Source organism: Boleophthalmus pectinirostris, unplaced genomic scaffold, assembly GCF_026225935.1.
Source record: "Boleophthalmus pectinirostris isolate CB_2022bp ecotype Guang Dong unplaced genomic scaffold, ASM2622593v1 HiC_scaffold_12, whole genome shotgun sequence".
Taxonomy (NCBI): domain Eukaryota; kingdom Metazoa; phylum Chordata; class Actinopteri; order Gobiiformes; family Gobiidae; genus Boleophthalmus; species Boleophthalmus pectinirostris.
In genome coordinates, this window is record NW_026571018.1 from 17039803 (window position 1) to 17052314 (window position 12512).

At 35.9% G+C, this 12512-nt stretch overlaps 1 long non-coding RNA gene across 1 annotated transcript in view; it reads right to left on the reverse strand.

Annotated features, from left to right (window-relative positions):
- The window catches only part of LOC129407472 (uncharacterized), a 46625-nt gene extending 41953 nt beyond the window's left edge, over window positions 1-4672 (reverse strand). Inside the window, exon 1 of the long non-coding RNA XR_008631559.1 lies at window positions 4200-4672. This is a non-coding gene — a long non-coding RNA (uncharacterized LOC129407472). The remainder of the gene's footprint in view (window positions 1-4199) is intronic.
- Between the last annotated feature and the right edge of the window lie 7840 nt (window positions 4673-12512).

Genomic DNA, 12512 nt, shown 5'->3' on the forward strand with positions numbered 1-12512 from the left:
GTCACAGGCCCCAAAGAGGAAATGCTAAATGTATGGAAGCCATTTCCCTGGAAGCCCTGTGCTGTGGACCTGTGCACCTGATGGTCTTCTAGTGGATCTCATTTGCTCATTTCACTGATCGCTTAAAATAAAGACACATGAAAAATTATGTATTGTCTAAATGTTACAAACAATAAAACAAACATTAAAACAAGCATTTGTGTTATTTATGGAATTCTACAACATGCTTTAAAACCTTTGGATGTTAATAAGGACTAAAACAGCTTTAGAGGAGTGACACATAAAGAATGGATTAAGTGGACACACTCTCCATCACAGACATGACATCACCCACTTTAAAATCCAGCCCAATGGGGACCACTTCAGCTAAAATACAATGTCTTGGATGTGAGCTTAGAGAAATACGATGTTTGATACCCAATAATTTGTAATACAAAAAAGCTCTAATGCCAGGTGATACTAACTTTTATATAATAAACAAAATCACAAGTTGATTATAAGCGCCTTGTATAAATCTGACTTTGAAAAATTAAACTTATATTTATACAGAATACAGGCATATGTTGCATTATGGCAAACAAGTGAAAATCTGCTAACAAATACAAAATATTAGGCTTGCAACAGTACAAATTTTGCAGAGTCTTGGCCATACCTCATGCATTTCTAGCAATAAATAGGGCATTTGATGATTCAACTAAACAAAAAGCCGTCGGACTAGCATTGAGTTTTCTAGTGAAATATGAATCACTAGTTTTGCCCTCTTTTGCACTTGAACCCTCTACATTTTAACAATTTACAAATAAACAAAATATTCAGTAAAAAAAGTAAAATAATGTTTTATTCAGTAATTCCAATAAGCTCTGCGTGCAATTCATTTGTTTAGTTTAGAGTGAATCTGATGCAACACAAAGGCAATCCAGTTTTAGAGCACCTTTGGGCGCAGGTGGCAATATTACAATATTATGTTTTAACATGTTCTTCAAGAGCTTGTATCAAACAAATGACAACAATCTCTCACATGTACATCCCAGGTTAATTGGAGCATTCAGATAAATCTTTCCCAATTTTTTCTATATTTGAGCAAAATTTGTAAGCACACAAGCAGCTCTTGTGGTGTCAAAAACATCTACTTTCAACTGTCTGCATCTAATTATAAAGCATTTTGTTTGTCTAATAATCAATAAGTGCACTGTTAGCATGCTAGCTGTTAGCTTTACTGTGACAATGAACTCTGCTCTAGACCTCTGAGAGTTGTGAAAAAGCTCTTTTAAGCTCATCATGGGGAATAATTAAGATGTTCTGAATGCATAAGGTAAGCCAGGAATAACTGCAAACTGTTAAAAATGAACTAATTCTGTTTTCGACATTTTTAAGACTGTAAAAATCACACACAGCATCATTAACTTTAGGAGAAATATGCCATCAACAGGTAAATCAGGTCGACAAGTAAGTATCTAACACTTAACACACCACAGGATACCTCTAAAAGCCAACATTTTCTTTGGAGAACACTGTTAAAAGTAATGTTTAAACTTCTCTTCTCGCTGAGTCGCGGAAAAAGAGACCATTTCCTGAAGCCGTCAGTGGTTGCCTACATTTGGGAGTTTTTGTTTTCATCCTCAATGGCACCTCTGTCACTCACATGGCAGCAACAAACTAACAACTAATAAATCACTGCTTTTAAGTGCGCTTTCGCTTTCACTGCTCGCAAACAACTGGACTCATTTATAAGCACGGCTCGTGTAAGGGGGAGGCTAAAAGAGAAGCACGCCGAAGTCACTGAGGTTAACGGACCATGTGTTTTCACCTGGCATTAAGGGCAACAAACAAACCCCAGCTATCATCTATGCGAGGAGGAAGCAGCGCTAGCTAGTCAGGCTAACATACTCCCTGGTTTAACGGAGGAACTATGTGCAAAATTTAACTCTTTAACTGCAGATGAGCTGTTCAAGAATAAGATGAGGGACACAGGTGTAATGTTTTTCTGTTGATAAAATAATCCACACAAGATTACTTCACATTAGTATATTGTGGACAGTCCATGGGTTTCAGAATGATGAAAAATTAGGACCATTGCCATAGCAATTGTCAAATTAAACCAAAATATTATATCTTTAGAACTGAGAAAAGCCCTAACAGGAAACTGGAACTATTTTTACACTCTAAAATACAGTGGTTCCTAGCACTGGTCTTGTCCTTTATTAATGTGATCTACTTCAGAATAAGCTATTTAAAATATAGTCAGTGAAATGTAATGTTTTTTTTGTTGTTGTTGCATGAATCCACACAATATGACTAAGACTCACATGCGCCCTGGTTCAGCTGAAGAACTGTGCAAAATATTTAACTGTTTAACTGCAGATGCTGGGTGATCAATATTTAATGATTTCCATACAAGATTACTTTAAATAAGTACCAGGCCAGTCAACCCTTTTCTAAATGCACCATATTCTTAAAAATGACTAAAAAGACAACACTATTAAACTTCTACGTAGTACAACTCGAATCTGTTGTACTACAAAAAAAGGAAAAAAATCCCACCAGTGCACAGAAAATACATACGTAATAAATACAGAGCCTCAAAAATATAGTTCCAGCTTTTATTTATTGAATAAGTTGAATAATTATTGTGACATACTGTATAGAGATTAGGATATATCTATCTCTTCATATGTAGCCCTACAGTATATGAAACAGCAGCATCTGTAAGCATCAATACTACAGCTACAACTTACATCGAAACTTTGAGTCCTAATAAAAATAGTGGCTACTGGAATAGGCTTTGTTAATGTGACCCACTTGTCAAAAATAAGACGGCTGTTATAACTGTAATGTTTTTGTGTTGACGTATAGGTCCAAAGAAGATGACGCCAGATTCGCATACACAATTACAGTATATGAAACAGCAGCATCTGTAAGCATTTGTAATATGATACCCCTTTTATATATAGAGGCTTCTGGTATGGGTCTTGTGCTTTATTAATGTGACCCACTTGTCAAAATTAGACCTCTACTACGAGCTATTTTAACAAAGGCTACACTGCAAAATACTCTCTAAATAAAACGAAAAAGTAAAAGTTGGACTACTTCAGGCACACTGTACTTTAGCTCCTGCAAAAATCCAGTTTTAATTACATGGCCACATAAGAAAGGAGCGCATTAATGCCAGTGGAGACATTTGATTCCCAAGCTACTAATGAATGCAGGGAACAGGGGAGACACAGCAAGTCCATTTCAGAGAGGAGAGAGAGAGAGGGGTCAAAACCTCACTGAGCAAATGAGCCCATGAGGTGAGACGTAGAAATCGCAGCCCTCGAGTTTTCTAAAAAGAGATCTTAAATTCACTCTGGACAAAAAAGACTTTACAAATACTAATACAACAGCCATCCATAAGCCAGTATCATTTGTAAATGTGAACAATTGAAACTTGTGAAGTGAAGATTTTGAGGGGACAAAAAACAGAAACAAACTGAGATTTTTCTAACATGTACTACAATTAGATTTGAGATATATGTTTAAAAAAAAATTGAAGTGCATGGTGTAAACAACCCAGAAGACAAAACTGAAATACAGACAAACTAATAGAAATAGCCCATGAATTTCAGATGTGTTCGTTGAGGTCTAAACTAGGCATAATAAGATTTTTCTATTAAAATAAACACAATATTGCACGTAGAGGACATTCTATTATCGAACTGCAGGCTTCACAATTTAACAATGATGCCAACTCAATACCCGATTTAAATATCTTGTGCACCCCATCTGAAATAAATAGTTAATACTTACGAAATAAGTTCTATTAACTTATAAACATGTTGTTTTTCAGACCTGAATTCACTCTTGTTTTGCCTGTTCTGGGTAATGCTAAAAAATGTCAGATCCATTGTGCTGTTTGGGCCAAGTGCCAGTCTCTTTGACCCCTCCAGACTCCCTTCCCCCACATGGCCCCAGTTCTACCTTGACCCTCTAAACTTCAAATTCAAAAGCACAAAGCCTTCCCCTGCTTCAAACTGCGAAAAACTTATCAATTGTTACAAATAAAAATCTAAACTAAATATTTTCACAAAGAAACCAACATCAGCGGTTTTAATGAACGGTTACAAAACAAGGAAAGTACAAAACTGAATGCTTACTGTGTGAAATAAGGTGTATCCCAAAGCGAACAGACTAAGTAACAAGAATTTAATTGAAAAACTTACCGCAAAGAGCGCAAAATCTAAGCCCGTGAACTGTCTATCCACTTCCATTTTTTGGAGCTCCCATATGGCGCCCCCACCTCCCAAAAGAGGCAGAGTAACAGGCACACGCAGGGAGGGAGTGAGGGGGACATTGGTCCTGGTGTAGAGATGGAGGGGACGGCTGCAGCTGTGCGTTCGCGTCAGTATCTTCCAAATCCAACTGGCTTTTCCAAGTGCGTCTCCTGCACAAAACATGGGGAAAAGCTGCTGAACAAAGTGGCTCACTGACACCGGAGAAGGAGGAAGGGAGGGAGAAAGTGAGAGTCCTGCGCTCCAAGTAAACGACAGGAAAAGAAAACAAGAAGCTCGCGGAGGACTCGCGGAGGGCCGAGGCAGGCAGCCCCACAAGCGCAGGTTCAAGTTTGTAGCATTTCCTTCACTTGTGTCCAACTTGTGAGCTGTGAAGGAGGAGGGACCCCGGCTGCACGGACGAGGAAATAACACATAATACCTTCCAGCTTCTTTTACCCCCAGCGCTCCCTCCCTCTCTCTTCTCTCACTCTGGATCACTCCTTCCTTTGGTCGCTCGCTCGGTAATAAGCCTGGCTGTACAACCCCCTCCTCCGGGCGCTGGAATGCAAGGCAAGAGTTTCAAGAGGCCCAGTTAGACGAGCTTCGGAGTCAGTGCACCTTGACCCCCGGGTCAGACGCAGTGTGTGCGCGGAGCATTAGTCCTGTCTGTGTGTACTTACATCTGAGGGGCCAGCCAGGGCTCCACAGATCATATAACCATAGAGGGGCAGCCACTTGACCAAGAAGATTGCTGTTGGGCCTTTACAGCACAAAACATGTTGTACATTTAGAGGGTTTTTATATGATGGTGTATGAACAAATTTACAGCAACATCTGCATTCAGGAGAGGTCTCATAGCATTTTCTATAAAGCTATTGTAACGGACAAGCTTTAGTTCTTTGTTAAACCGTCTTTTACCAGATTCCGTGGTGAATGCAGGAAACTGTGATCCATCTTTAAGTGACAGGATGAATTCAAAAGAATTAGATAGAGTTGGTTAATAGAATAATAGAAGTAGAAATGCTTTTTAGATACTAGAAACATTATTTGGCTATTCTAATTAAGTTCCCTTGAAATCAGGATTTATATTTTCTTTAAGGCAAAATATTCACTCATTTGAAGCATGCACTTTAATTATTACTATCATTATTTTTTTTTAATCCACAATTTAATTAAATCCGGGTATCGGTTGGATTTGAAAAATGCGGCGGTTAATGGTACATTGGCGCCTTTGCTTTGTTTGGTTGCTGGCAATAGAAGATTTTAAATCCTTCCAATCAGGCAGGTGTGCGTCATTTGAAACAGAGAGCTGGTACTGTCTGCCAGTCAGAGCTCAGTATTGTGGCTGTTCTGCATGTAAAAACCTATTCTTCAAATTCATTCAAGTGTTCCTGCTAATACGGGTCCCTCCTGCCCTCTGTCTCCAAAAGTACACTCTGTGCTTTTCTACTAAATAGTCGTTTGGGACGGTTATTTTCATGCCAAGCCAAAATACTCAGCTTTACACATTTCATTTGATGCTTTCACAGCCCAAACTAAAATACATAAATCTTATTTACTTACTGATATGGGGAATAATTACGTAGGTAGAACTCCTTGAACCATTCACCGTAATTTTTCATTTCAACATCTCCTAAAAATAATAAGAATAAAAAGCATTAAGCACTTCTTTGCACAATCGAGTCAGGCTTCCAGCGTGCACGTACATGTAACAGATGATAAAAGCTATAAAGTAAAACCAAAATTAACACGCAACACACAAACAATTTTTGTGACAGGCCTACATTATTCCTTATTGTAAATATTTTTTCAGTTTGGTAACAGATGATTGATAAAGTCTATTAAGGGCAATTTAGTCCCAAGTACTAAAGTAATTAAGTAGTAAAGACAAATTAGCCACAGTTTTAGTGGTCATAAGTCTAAACCCAAGAGGGAATACAGCGTGATCTATGGAAGATAGTTAAGACAACTGTAAATGTGTCATGCAATAAATGATAGACAAATGTAGGTTTGTCTTGTAGAACAAACACTGATCATTTTTCTTGACAATGATTACTTTGTTGGGATAATTTATTTAAAGTCATACTAATTGTCTCTAAAATTAACCATAAACACCAAAGTAATGCCCATAGCATAGCAAATTGTGTATATTGCCCTATATATTAACCTATGGTATGTTATCTCATTTATATATCAAATAATATCATATAGTTAATTATCACAATTTTAAGTTTTATTAAATGAATGCATAAAGCAATGACCCTGTGATTCTTCCTCGAGTTCACGTTGACTGTATAACACATACGTTAACAGCCTGCTGCTGCCCCCCAAAGGTGAAACATGGACATACATCAGTATGTATTTATGCTATAGTCAAATTCATCTGTGACATTTACAATTTAAACCTATTTGCGACCGTTGAGTGACTTTATTTTTGCTTTGCTTTAGCCAGTTTTCTATCATTTGTCCATACTGTGCAGAGCCAGAAGCCTCACTTCTCTAATAAAACCCACACGCTGATAAAAAAAAAAAAAAAAAAAAAAAAAAAAAAAGGGAAAAAAAAGAACGAAAAAAGAAATCAATAGCAGCAGGTTCTCAGAGTCCTCGGGGCCTGGGGTTTAAGATTGATAAATTAGTTATTGTGGTACAACAGAGAGCCAGCTCTTTCTGTGAAAAGATTTTAAATGTAATAAAAGTGAATGGCAAGAATTTATATAATAGTGTATGTAATAATATGTATGTAATAGTAGTATGTATGTAATAATAAATAATAGTGTATGATAAGACACTATTAAGACAATGTAGGCCTATCTGATGTGACCTGAAGGTTAAAATAGCCTACTTCATTGTTCTATAAGAAGGCTAAGTCAATGATTCTCAAATATTTTACATTACCACTTAATAAAATATTTAACCATCTGGGTACCACTAGATTTAAGCTAGGTCTAACACAGGACTATTATAGATGTATACTAGGACAAAACCACAAAAACCTGGATTAAATTGACTCTAGAGTAAATTTTGAAGGCGCTTGTGTATCACTGGGCTAAGTAAACAGGTCCAAGAGAAAGTATATACACATTTGTCATCTTTATAAGTTGCCTATTTTGTCATTAGAAACCGGATTTCACTCTATTTATTATTCTATTGTCACTACATTTGTTTTCAACTGCGAGTAACACTGGTACACAGGCCAAACGACATTAATCAATGCACTTCCTACTTACCCAAACTTCATCCAACTTTGACGATAGAATCAAAAGGAGAGTAAAGTTCACCAAGCTGGCTCACTATTTCCCACAGGAACACATGAAGGAAAGACAAAAAAAAAATATTAACACTGACATAATTTAATACAACACAAAAACTGTCACGTGGAAGCACAGCTCACCATTGTGTTGACTGGGACAAGCTGATGGTTTACCGTAGCCAATTAGCGATAATGAGAACTTCAAAACACGCACACAAAAAAATGAATTCATAAGATTACACAACGTATAGGTATTAACTTATTAAGGTATATTCATGTATCTTCGTGTATTTAAACTACACTTTAACTTGTGTAAAGCTAGCATGCTAATAAAGTATCGTATGAACTTGATCAGAAAAGGCTAACAGTGGCTACATTTCCGGACTTGCTTTCCAATTAACCAAAACGAATCAATAACTCAAACTGTTCCCTTTTAAATGAATAGCGGATTAATAATTACACATTTTGTAAATTTTTGCTAATTTGCTTTGTTTTTTGCACTGTAATAAAACTGAACACAGAGCCTGTACCTGCAGCAGCTCCTCCCTGTGCTAGGGTCCCACGTGGATACTGGACCGTAACTTTTACTTGATAACTTTTTCTTTTTTCTTTCTTTTTTTTTTTTTAGGACCAAAAATAAATAAATACAAATAAATAAAATAAATAAATAAATAAATAAATAAATAAATAAATAAATTAGTGGATTACAAATCTAACTGTAAATCTGTAAATTTTAAAGGTGCACTATATAACTTTTAGGTTGGGGGGTCTCTCACCCCCATATGGTCACCCCCTTGTTTCTATGGATATGTCATTGCTCTGCCTGGAATGTTCCACAGCTCTACCTTACTTTTTTTTTTTTTTAATTACATGTAGTTTTATAGCTCAAAAAATGCATTCTGACTCTGAGTGGGGTCGCCTCTCCACAGATCTGATGTGTAACTTGGCCTGGTTTGATCTTTATGATGATAGAAAGTTTAATACCATACTGTATAACATTCCAGACAAAAACTCCATCCAGAGTATTTTACAGGATAATTGGACATGTTTTTAACACTTTTATATCTTTAATCTGCAAATGATTTACTGTCTTATATCTCTATTCACTGTTTCATGTTATAGTTTATGTGTAAGTGTTTTCTGTTTGTGTTTTTGTTTTATATTGCCTCTTGGTCAGGTTGTCATTGTAAATGAGAAAGTGTTCTCAACTGACTTTCCCTGTAAAATATTGAATAAATAAAATAAATAAATTAATTAATTAATTAAATAAAGCAATGACATCTAAATGGAAAAAAGCATTTGATAGACCCTCCACCAGAAAAGTTACACAATGCAACTTTAAGTAATACATAACCATTTCTTTTGTAATTTCAAAACCAAAAATTAGGGGCAAATATAATATAACTAAACCTTTTGCACATTTTGTTTTGTACTGGCCTCAGACACTAAAAAATTGTGACCTATAGAACAAAGTTATAACATAAGACAGAACAAGTCCATTCTTTATAATCTGTGCAGAGCACTAGACGCAGGATTGACTTTCAACCCCACAGGCTTAAGTGAATGGTGGTATATGTCACTTTTTAGGCCCATTTTCCTGGACACAACTCAAACTTTGACAGTGAAAAGTGAAAACCAGCTCAAAGAGGATTTTCAAGGAATGTGAATGCAACTGTAGACAAGTATTAGACTATTTTAAAAACTTTAATGGTAGAATGTCCAAAGAGTATTAAAAAGCAGGTAAGATTAGGGCAAGTTTATTTTTAATAATATGCCTGTGCAGGTTTGGGCGAGCACAGTAAGCCTTTTATCACATGATCAACTTAATAAATCTGTAGCAGTGGTGGAAGAAGTACTCGATTTTTGTTAAGTAAAAGTACAGAAACAAAAAAAATACTCAAGTAAAATAAGTATCTATTTAAGTTAAAGAGTAAGAAGTAAAAAGTATTGTGTGCAGAATCTGAGATAAAGCTTAAAATGTAGGGATTTTTATAGAAATTTGTGCTGAATTTTGATCAGTAGAAACTATGGAATTGATTGTTTTTTCCTACCTATCTTTATTTGTATATGTTTGTTTGCTCAGACTACGAACATTAAAAAATAAATCCAGACTTTTCAGCAGGTCTCAGACAATGATAAAATACTATTACTTTTTGGTCCTGTTCAAAAATGTAGTGTACAGATACCTGCTCTTAAATGTAGTGAAGTAAAAGTAAAAAGTTCTTCTTAGTTACTTTAAAATCTACTAAAAAAGTACTTTAATAAGGTACTTTTCTACTTTTACTTTGTACATCTTCCTTATTAACATTGTATAGACTTTTTCAGAAATCTTAATTTGAATGGATGCATTAACAAATTGCTAAGGCTGCAATTTTTGAAGCACAAACATTTCCTCCACAAACAATAAAATATCCTGTCTTATAAAATGCTAACCCTGTAGTTCTGATCTGTACAAACACGCTCAAAAACATGATTGTTGTAGGCTATTAGTATGTCAGTTCATATTGGGTCTTTTTGTGAATTCTTCTGGAAGCTTTTAAAATGTGAACTTTGAACAGAATCCTAATATTAAAACATAAATCACAAAACATCACTATGATTATCAGAATCACTAATCAAAATAGTAATATCCAGGTAATTTAAAATGACTAAAATTAAGAACATTTTAGTTTATTTGAGCAGATTCAGCTTGACAAGTAAATTATCTACCCATGGAATGCGTGTTTTTCTTAATTTAAGCAACATATGATTTTGTTTCATATTTTAAGTTCAAAGATTTGTTGTTTTCTTATCTTAAATGTAACAAGATGCATTTTCATTTTTAAGTTTAAAAAGTCTTGTTCCATTGGCAGATAATTTTACTTATCAAGAGAAAATTACTCGAATCATGATGAAACTTTCTTAATTTAAGTGATGTTAAAGGTGCACTGTGTAACTTTTCTGGTGCAGAGTCCGTCAAATGCTTTGTCTGGAAAGTTTTCACCATCCCACGTATTAAACCTTTCATGGAGACCAAACTAGACCAAGCTACAGGTTACAGGCTGGATCTGTGGAGAGGCAACCTGCTCACTGTCAGAATGCCTGTTTTTCTAGGTAACTATCTGTATTTTAATAAATGTAAGTTAGAGCTATTTAATGTCATACCATGGTACATTCCAAGCAGAGCAAAGACATATCCAACAAAAAGTTACACAGTGCACTTTTTACTTGCAGTGTACATATTTTTCCCAAATTGTTCAGCAGAGCAATAATCAATAATTAGATGCCATTATATTGATTGATTGAGTTGTGGCGTCATTTCACAAACTTGCGTCTTGAAACTTGGTGTGTCTACTCTTACAAAATGAATGAATATTGGCCCAACAGTGATAGCCACATTAGTCAAGTTGTTCACCAGCTGCCAGCATGGCGTTCACTGTCACATACATTCGTCAAACTGTTGATATAAAGCGAGGCTCTCTGAGGACAAGCCCATAAATGCCTTTAACACCACTTATTCGCTCCTTCTGCCAAAGAGCCCTCAGGTTTGAAATAAAACTAGATATGCCAAGTGAGCTGGCAAAGGGAACAATGCTCTTAAGTTCCTCAGTGAACTATAAGGAGGGGAGGGGAAATTACAGGAGGAGAAATAGAGTGGAGGCTTAAGGTAATGATTTATGTCCTGTTTCAAAGGAAGTTTCTAAATACTAAATTTTTTCTCCTAATGTAATACAAGTCAGTACTCTTTTTGCTGATAAGAGCTTTTCCCCTAACCATTAAACTATAGCAAACTTCCTCAAATCTGGAGCTGGTCTACTTCTTTAGAGTTCATTGATTCTGAATTAAAGTTCCGATATTACATAAAATGGCCTCTTGAGAGCTTTAAGCCATGTTATAAAGTTGTTACTTCATCAAAAACGTATCTGCAGTTGTATTTTGTTTCATTCTCACGTGTTTCTGTAGCTCTTTATTAGTCTGTCTACATCTCCAAGCTCTGTTTCACCTGGTGATGTCATGAAGTTGTAATTTTCAAGTTAAAAGCTACCTTTTATCTTTAGTTCAGCAGAGAATGGCAATTCCAGGGCTGAAATGATCAAAATTATTCTAGTGAAGGTGCATTGACTTTAAAAACACAGTGGAACACCTTCTGTATTATCATGTGACATACGGTGGAACAGAGTGTGTTCGGTCTGAGAGAAGAACTCATCCTAAATATGCAGGGTTTCTGTTTTAAATGTGTGAACGAAACAAAACATAACTCCAAGTCTGTTTGCGATGAGGGAACAGTACAAAGATCCGAAAATAGCGCAACATTGGCCCTTTAAGGATTGTTGGTTCATAAGTCCAATGTGTATTATTGAAAATGTATAGTGTCTGTAGTGTTGACAATGCAAATTTAAAAAACAGATTATTGTTATTGACCCAAATCACCTTTTTAATCAGATTAATTTTTCAGGCCCAGTGTATGGCTCTTTGATGGCATCTGTTGGTGATACTGAAGATTGCATCAACACGTTCCAGACTGTGGTTACCTATGGAAGCCCAGTGCAGCATTGATAAGGGATCATTGGGAATACCAAGCTCTAGTGCAAACTGTTGTTGAGTCCTTGGGCAAGATGCTTCACCAACAATGTCTAGTATGAATGTAGTGTGAGTGAGTGTTGGTGGTGGTTGGAGGGGCTGATAGCAAAAACCGGCAGCCTTGTTTCTGTCAGTTTACTCCGGAACTGAATCCTGAAGTGAATGAATAAAGCAATTTGAAGATCTTTGGGTGTCTTGAAAGATGCTATATAAATCTAATGCATGATTCTTATTAAACACTAGTATTAGTATGTTAGACTCTTTGCATTTTAAAGGTGTGTTGTGTAACTTTTCTGGTGGAGGATCCAACAAATGCTTTTCTCCATGGAGATGTTATTCCTTTGTCTGTAATGTTTCACAGTATGGTATTAAACCTTTCTATCTTCACAGAGACCAAACCAGACCAAGTTACAGGTCAGATTTGTGGAGAGGCAGCCCTGTTTATAGTCAGA